We start from the raw sequence: 8848 nt of genomic DNA on the forward strand, positions 1-8848 counted from the left end.
ATAAAATCACACTTAAATTACAATATTCCTTAACACATAAAAACAAGTAATTTCCAAAAACTATTTTATTTTTGATGAAACATTTTAAAATCTTTTCCAGTAATTTTATACATTCAAATGAGAATTGAATTATTGACCATCAAGCTACAGAGCTCAAGTCGTTCCACTGTACTTACAGTGAGCACTCCCCAAGGAAAGTAATCCCATCCGCAGTTGGCAACACTTGCACCCCTCTTGCCTTTGGTTCCTCCCTCAATCCTCGACTTTGGCCACGGTCGTAGCAATTTTCGAGTCGGCTAATTAGCTTTGGGTGTATTGTTTATAAATTTATGACGCATGTTAAATGGGTTTAATTTATTTATGGCACTTTGACCGCCCTTACAAGAGCCCAAGTCCAAGACCATGGCCGAGTCGAGTGCTTAAGCTGTGGCCAATTGAATTTTCGTTTGTGAATTATGTTTATGAGCTGTCCTGTTCTACTCTGTTCTGTTGTGTTTTGGTTTGGTGCCGTTTCTGGTTCTGGTTCTGGTTCTGGTTCTGGTTCGGTTCTAGTTGTGGCGTGATGGGCTTTCCGGGGTGGGGGACACCGAGGCAGTGTTCCACATACTTGTGCGGTTAATTAGAGACGCCTCGTGGCGGGGCGCCACCAGAGTAAGCGCCCGACAAGAGACCCAATTAAAACTTCAAGTTGTCAGCCATCCAGCTATCAGCACCACCAACCTCCCCCGGCGGGTCAAATGGCTCTATTATGCGGATTCAATGCGGGGAGGTGGGCGGAGAAATCAACCCCGATTATGAAAATGGGAATACAAAATTCTGATGACTATCATTATGAGTGTGGTGATTATTCAAAAGGCACAAAACTCGAGGGATAAGAACGACTTAATTGAATTCGTTTCAAAACTGCAGGGCATCGGGTATATTCACTTTCAAGTAGGATTAGGCACTACTATGTTACTGTAAGCTAAACAATTGGAATTATATAGCTGAACATTGGCTTATGAAATCAACATAGTAGAGTGCTCTAATTAAAATGAAAGGTTTATTTGATTTTGGAGTAATACTTTATATATAGAGGAGTGCTTTTGTGAGATAAATGTTTAGTTAGGGAATTTTCGAAGTCGTTCTCGCTTCGGCGTGGTTAGTCCACAGAAATTCGGAAGAAACTCTGTTGTCGCACCCAGGCGCCGGGGTCGAATGATCAATGGGCGCTAATTAGTGTGTCCTCCGCTTTCGGACCTTTACACATGCTCGCTCGATTCCCGGATCCACTCCTGAGCCGGGGGTTTTCAGTTACAAGTGCTGATTACGGCCTTGCCTTTCCCTAGTGTTATGTGTTTTTGTTTTTCGGGTTTCCCGCTGCGGCCGCAGGTCATTTATTATGTTGCTTGCTGTTGTTGGGCGGGACGTGAATTTCAATCATGAGCTGTTGTTGCTGCCGCTGCTGCTGCCGTTGGTCGCTGGGCCTTCGATTAGAAATTGCGATAATGTCCGATGGCGACAAAGTTTCCGAGGCGCCCAGAAAGAATGGCCAGTTGGAGAGCCGACTTTCCCCGCCGTATCCCACATCCCACATCCCACATCCCACGATCCCCAGGCCCAATGCCCAAGTCGATATCCCATAGGCCACATCCTCGCCCATCGGCGCCTGTCTGCAGTTTGTCAATGCGACGGCGGCCGGAGGGCTTATCTGCACTTGGCTGCCACTAAATTATGTTTTATCTGCATCTGTGGGTCATCGTGTTACTCCCATGCACGGGGAGTACATTTAGCGTACATGTACATATATCTCCGGCGCTGTTGTGGTCACTTTGATCGATGGGCCCCGAGCGCTAATGAGCAGCAATTAATAAAGCCATGGACTTTGTTGACCGCAACAATATTCCAGTGTATTTGTGTGGGCATTCGGCATTCGGCATTCTGGGAGAATAGAGACATTCGGGGGTTGACCAATGGCCAGTGACTTAGTGACTTGTCGGTGTCCGGCTGATTAATGCCACGCCACGATAATGAGGTTTTGACTTGGCTCTGGAATATGTTTTAATGCCCATTTGATTGATGCCGATGCCCAAGGCGACGGCAAAAGCGCTTAAGGCACTGCCAAAAACTAAGTTCCTCAGAAGTATTTTTGGTGAGGACTGAGTGGCCCTAGCTCGAGGGTTGATGGGTTAATTCCTCAGAACTCGAAAAGGGTTGGACAACTCAAGCAAATATAAGCGTGTAGCCCAATTTAAGGTCTCAGCTGTGTAGATGAGTGTGCAGCTTTAAACCAATTACTATTATAACGGGTGTTTTTTTTAGAGGTATAGAACTTTAAGTTGGCATTACTGTTCAAGATGGCGACCGATTTAACAGCTGTCAAGTGATTTATTCTCAGTTTGGTTTGGCAATTCGTCATGCGTGCTTACAAAATCCAACTCGTGCAAGAATTGAAACCAAACGATCATCAAGCAAGGCGTAGATTCGTCGAATGGGCCCAAAACGAGATTGCTGTTGTTCCCGATTTTTCATAAGCCTCCAAGATCTTGTGATTTAACACCGCTAGACTACTTTTTGTGGGGCTATGTAAAGTCATTGGTCTATGCGGATAAGCCACAAACGCTAAACCATTTGGAAGACAACATTCGCCGTGTTATTGCCGATATACGGCCAAATGTTGGAAAAAGTCATTGCAAATTGGACGTCCAGATTGGACTACATCCGAGCCAGCCGTGGCGGTCATATGCCAGAAATCATATTTAAAATGTAATGCCACAAGATTATCTTTCATGTCAATAAAATTCATGTCAATCGAATAATCCATCGTTGTTTTATTGCAATTTAAAGTTCTATACCTCTAAAAAAAACACCCTATATATCACATTTTAATACATATCAGTTTTGAATAAATGTTTACAAATTGAAAGTAAATTCGGCTGTTATTAATTAACTTGTCAGCTGGATATGCAAAACCGGGCAAACAGACAAAGTTATTTTCCATCACCTGTCAGACGAACCTTCAATGCCATTTCCCTTTGCTGTCACGCCTTTCTTTTATTCATAAAACGCCCCAGATGGAGCAGCTGCAACGATTACCACGAAAAAAGCGGATATAAATGTATTTAAGTTATGTAAATGAAATGCGCTTTGCAATTGCTTTTTCGGCCGAGCCCCTCCCGCAACACTGCGCAAAAATACATATTTTTTGGCGCAGTAGTTTTGGGAGCGCGTGCAAAAATAATTTATGGGGGCCATCAACAATCCTTAGAGCTGAAATGATAGATGGCGTGCCAGGATGTCTGCCATCCAGCGAGAGTTGGACTACAACTGAAACCGAAACCGAAACAGAAACTGAGTCTGAGTCTGTAACTGAGTTTGCAGCCGAGAGTCGGAGCCAAAGTCGAAGGCAAGTTAACCCAAAACCCCAAATTCGCTGCGGGCGCAATATTTCTCGCACTCACTGTCACCGAGGGAAATGGGAGTTGGGAGTTGGGGCCTTCGACTGGAGGGTGTCGAGCACTTTCCGAATTGAAATGTCGTTTTGGCTGGCGCTAGAATTTTTCATTGCCAATTGCTGCCAGGCAGTGGCAGTGGCAGTGGCAGTGGCAGTGGCAACTCGGGCTGAAGACGGGCTTTGCCAAAAGCTGCCATATTTCTCGAGGGCCCGGCACAAATGTCACATCAATCTTGTGGCCAGCGTTGCGTAAGAAGTAAAGAAAATATTCATTTTGTTTTTTGCGCCAGGTCCCGCTTCTCTGCCACCCCAAATGAAGAAAGAACATGAAATCAAGTCTTCCCGCTGGCTGCTTGCGAAAATGATTAATGGCCTGGCGTGTTGTGCGAATTTTATATGCAAGACGCCTGCTGCAGAAAGGCCAAGAAGGGCCAAGTATTTTGATTGAATGAACTGTCCTAGGGTTTCCGCCAGCTGCTTATAATGGGCTATCAAGACACTGATGGTATTAAGATATTATATTCTAATTTTTGATGTCTAGAAAAACTGTAATTGGACTGAGAAACTATCTGAATCTGGAATTTTAAAACTGTTGCCTACTTAGAAGGTTAATTGGTTGGCCAAGCAAATTAATACCTTACTAGATCTTGGTCTTTCAACAACTGAAACTGTAGCACAACTTTTATAAGGTAACATAAACTTTGCATTAAATTGATTACACATTGTGCTTAAAATTGAAATTTAGCGCACCATAACGCAATTAAACAAGCACCCTTAGCATAATTTGCCAAGTAACGTTGCCACACAAGCACAAGTTATCAAGTCATCAAGTGCGGGTGATACCACCCCCTTTTATGGCCACCGCATAGTTGACTCCCTCTAAAGTCTCCTCTACGCCACTGCTCACCTCTAACATGGCCACAGCGTCATTTGCGCTGCTTAAAAGTTGATTCGAAAAGTTTTACACCGCAACCGAGTGGGGAAAGTGGCGGTGGGAAAGCAAAGCGGGTGGAAAGGTGGGAAATTTGCGAGACAGGAAGAGAGAGGGATGCGGAGGTGGATCCTTGAACATGCCGCAGTCGACGCCTTCGCTTTTCATCCTAGCTCCTGGCTCACACACACACACACTTGCACGCAATTAGGCATAATCACCTACACACACAATTAAACAGGAGCCCGCCAAAACAGCAACTCACACAGATACTCTCGCACACATGCATCAGGGCCAGGGACCGGGTTATAACCTGCTTGCAGCGCAGCGCCATCGTCGCCGTACAATTTCCGCAAGTCGTAAAAGTCGGTAATTTATACCTTTTGCCCCATATGCTACGGCATGGTAATTTGTTAAGTAGAGTTAAAATAATTGCTCGTATTTATAATTTACACATTTTGCCTTGGAAATTTATCGTCGCGCTGAAAGTGCGCTAGTAGATACAGGTCCCGAAGGCCCCAAAGGAGGATCCTGCACTCCGAAAACACAACTGTAAAGTGGCAGGGGTGGGGTGGGGGCTTGGGCTTGGGCGTGGGGTTTGCCAACATGCCTCCGCTATTTTTCGGTGTATTTTCCACTTTTGCGCTGTGCGCAAATTTATGGCCACAACTTGCCCCTGCTAAACTGAATGAATGAGTAAGTGAGCTTCTGCTCCAGGCGATGCTGCAAGTTGTGGCAGCCCCTCCCTCCGGCCAAGTTGAAAGTTTTAGCCGCTATTAATTTCCCACACCAGCCCCTTTTCGGGGTGAAGCCGGGTTCTCGTTCTCTGTGGGGAATATGAATTTCAGCTGAAGAGATTTACCGACCGTTCGGGCTCCAGAATGAAAGAAAAACAATTTGATTTCACTTGATAGACGCTGGCTGTACAAAACTATGCCATTCATGTACTACTCGAGTGTATTTGTTCAAACAAACTCTTAGTGCCTCTAAGTTGGTACTCAAACGAACATTTGAAATTGCCAACATTCTGCAACTTCAATGGTCATTATAATAATAAAACGAAATATTGTTCAGTAGCTCACAAATATAGTATGTACGTAATATTCACATGGAGTAAATAGTCCTTGCATAAATCGTGTTTGGGGAAATATTAAGAGACAAAGTAACATTTTATATGAACCCGAGGCTTGGTAGCATTCATTTTCCGTCCAAATTACCAAGTAACTCCATTTTGCACGAAAATTTCGAAAACCATAAAACATTGTGAACGATAAATTTCATTTTAATGGCTGGAGAATGGTTGGGGCACGTCTCCTTTCCCTTTCCCTCTCACTCGCACTCGCACTCAGGCACTCGGTTACTTTGTGTGCTGGAAACATTTTATAAAACATTTATTTGCTTGATTCCTAGCCTCATTTCCGCCAGACATTTCGCACCCGCTTCTGGTGCAAAGCCCAAAGCCCAAAGCCCCGGTACAATTCTACCCCAGTTCAGCAGAAAAGATATATATTTTGTCTGCACTCCGCGCTCTTCCTTTTCGGGCCATAATGAGGCCATAAAAAGGGTTAAATAAAATGTGCAGCAATTGCTTTGCTAAAGCCAACGAGGTCTAGCATACCCCACACACCCCTTTCACCTCGTTTCCCCCTGCCAGCCACCAGCCATTAGGTTCCGACCACTGACAGCGAAAATTTGCCCGATTTTCGCGCCGTTGCTCAAGAATTATCGACGTCTTTTTTATTTGCTCGAGGAATGTCAGAAGAGAGAGAGGCGTTGGAAAAGTCGAGGAAAAGTCGGGGAGCAGGCGGGGAAAAGTGTGCAGCGGGTGGGACGCAGAAATTACAGCTTGTAGCTACAAATTGCTTCCGTTGCAGGCACTTTGGGGCTCTTTAGCTGGGAGGAGGGCAGCCGAAAATAGACACATCAATGAAATTTATTAGTTTGCATGTGCAAGTGCAGCTGGCGGTGGTCGGGATTTTCCATTTCCCGCCGGACCGAGCTCTAATTCGCTTCCTTAGCCCCTGCCTCCCTCCCCCAACGGATGTGAATTGCAGCTAATTTGCTTTGTACACTGAAATTAACGCAATCTCAAATGGGAGCCTGTTTGGGGTGATAAATGCCTTTGGAAACATAAATTATTCATAAGTAAGTGAAGGGAATATTTAAGTTGCATATTTGGGTTGAATACACATTGTTCTCTGACTTAACTTTCGAACCAGGTTGATAACTTTGGAAATTCTAATTTTCCATTCCATCCATCCATTCGAAAACGTACACATTCAGATTCCCTTGAATTTCGCAGAGTTGAAGTCTGGCAGGACTTTGATCTCGCCGCCCGCCTTTCACACATTTTTGGGTTTATGATGCGCCCCATATGCACGACAAATGCAGCGAAATGAAACTTGAATTTGGCTTCCCGATCCGCCCACCAATTCACGTGCCCCCCACTTTGCCTTTTTGCCTTCTGGCCGCCTCGCCTTTACGATGCCTCAAATGGTGTGATAATTAGGTGAACAGACGTCTGCCAACGTGTGTGTCGGTGCAACATCAAAGGGAGCACTGCGCCCCACGCCGCTACCCGCTGCCTCCCCCCTCTCCCCCGCCCACACTCGTCGGGTATCCGCCCCTGTAAAATGTGCGATGACGAATTCCCAGAACTGTTTGCTATGTCAGTTTACAATTGTTGGGCATTCCGCGGAACTAGATTGCTAGATTGCTAGAATGCTAGATTTCTAGATTTCTAGATTCCGAGTCCGATGTTTGACTAGGCGTCGACATTCTGGGTGTTTATTATCCGAGAGGATGGTTATTCTATTTATTCAACCAACTGCCTCGAATACTCGTACATGTGTACTGAGGCACTGTGGGTAAACAGGAGCTACGTTGCAACAGATTTCAGGTAGGTTATTATCATTTTGCTAAGCATGTTAAAAAGCATTTCAACACGAGTAGAAGGCTTCTATTAAGCACACATAAAATGTAAATGCTTAGATAACTGCGTTTAAGAGAATTGAAAAAATGAATGTGCCAAGATCTGAGCTTATGATTTATGTACTGCACAATCAAGATCAACCCTATTAACCATAGAAACAGCAGAGGTTAAAGCGTGTTGCAGACCTTGAAGTCGACTGGCCAAAATAATACCCACATGCCACATTTGGTGGCTGTGTGTCTTTCCACCTGCGGAACGGCGGACAATGTTGCAGGTCAAAACGATTCGAGCGCCAACGGATTGGAACCGCGGTGTCAGCCACTTTGCAACTCGTTTGTTGCCCCTCGATGATCCGTGGACATAAGCCGCCGCCACGTTAGCGGTTTCGAATATATCTAAAAATCTATATATGTGCATATATCTTTGTATCTAGCAGGTTGCATGCGGCCGCCTGTCGCTGATTAACATCGCCATCGTCATCGCCATCGCCACTCGTGTCTGTTCCGCAGATAAGGCGCTGCCTCCAAGACACGGCCCCTCTCGATCAGTCCAATGGATATATCCATATGTACGAGTATATCCACGCCACAGCAAACCGGCATCGATGCCACAAATCATTGCCAAACATGATTTCTTATTATGGCCGGCTAAGGTGTGGCTGGAATTCGTGTTTGCCTTTTAGCTTAGACTTGTTATTTCTGATTTAAGTGCTTGTAACTTTAATTATAATTAATTAGCCGCTTATATATGTGTGCAGCTTGATTTATCCCGCAGGATGCTAGCAGCTAACAGGTGAAATCTTCTCCCAGATACTATAATATCATGCTATGCAACACTGCTTGTAAGCCCACTCGCTTTTTTGTCATTTACTTGTGGGACCTCAATTAATATTTCGAATGGAAAGTTAATCAAATTCCGATGATGCATGTTCCAGCGCCATCTGACATATTGCCATGCGCTCAAGTAAATATATCAATTTCGATGATAATCCAAACGTGAAAGCTTCCTGCTGAGATATATATGTATATGTCTATATGTATGCACGAATATATATAGTTTTCCGTCGCCCACATGGAGTGGGCCTCCGCTCATTAGCTGCTGCATTCGGAGATGCTGAACAAGCCACTTAATTTAAATTTAAATGTTTACTTCTCGCTATGCGTGTGTGTTGCGTGTTGCGTGTTGTGTGGGGCCGAGTATTTTGTCTGCGTTGCTTTTAGTGTTCCTACACCCTCCTCGGCCAATGCATCACTCCTTCAGTGCACTGCAAAAATATAAGGCAAGGAATTTTAAATGTTAATTATATATGTTAATTAATATTCCTAATATTTCCATTTCATTGCTAACTAATAGCTAGTACATACACTACAAACACTACATACACTACATACTACTACAAATCTTGGCTAGGCTCTTGACCGCTTCTGATATTCCATTACCAGATTCTAGCACAATGTGGAGTGAAGATAGATTTGACTAGGGAATTATTTCGCTCAGTGCATCGTCCGCTCTGTGTCACGACAGGGCAAGATTTATTTTCGGTATTCCATGG

This window comes from Drosophila santomea, chromosome 2L, assembly GCF_016746245.2.
Source record: "Drosophila santomea strain STO CAGO 1482 chromosome 2L, Prin_Dsan_1.1, whole genome shotgun sequence".
Lineage (NCBI taxonomy): Eukaryota > Metazoa > Arthropoda > Insecta > Diptera > Drosophilidae > Drosophila > Drosophila santomea.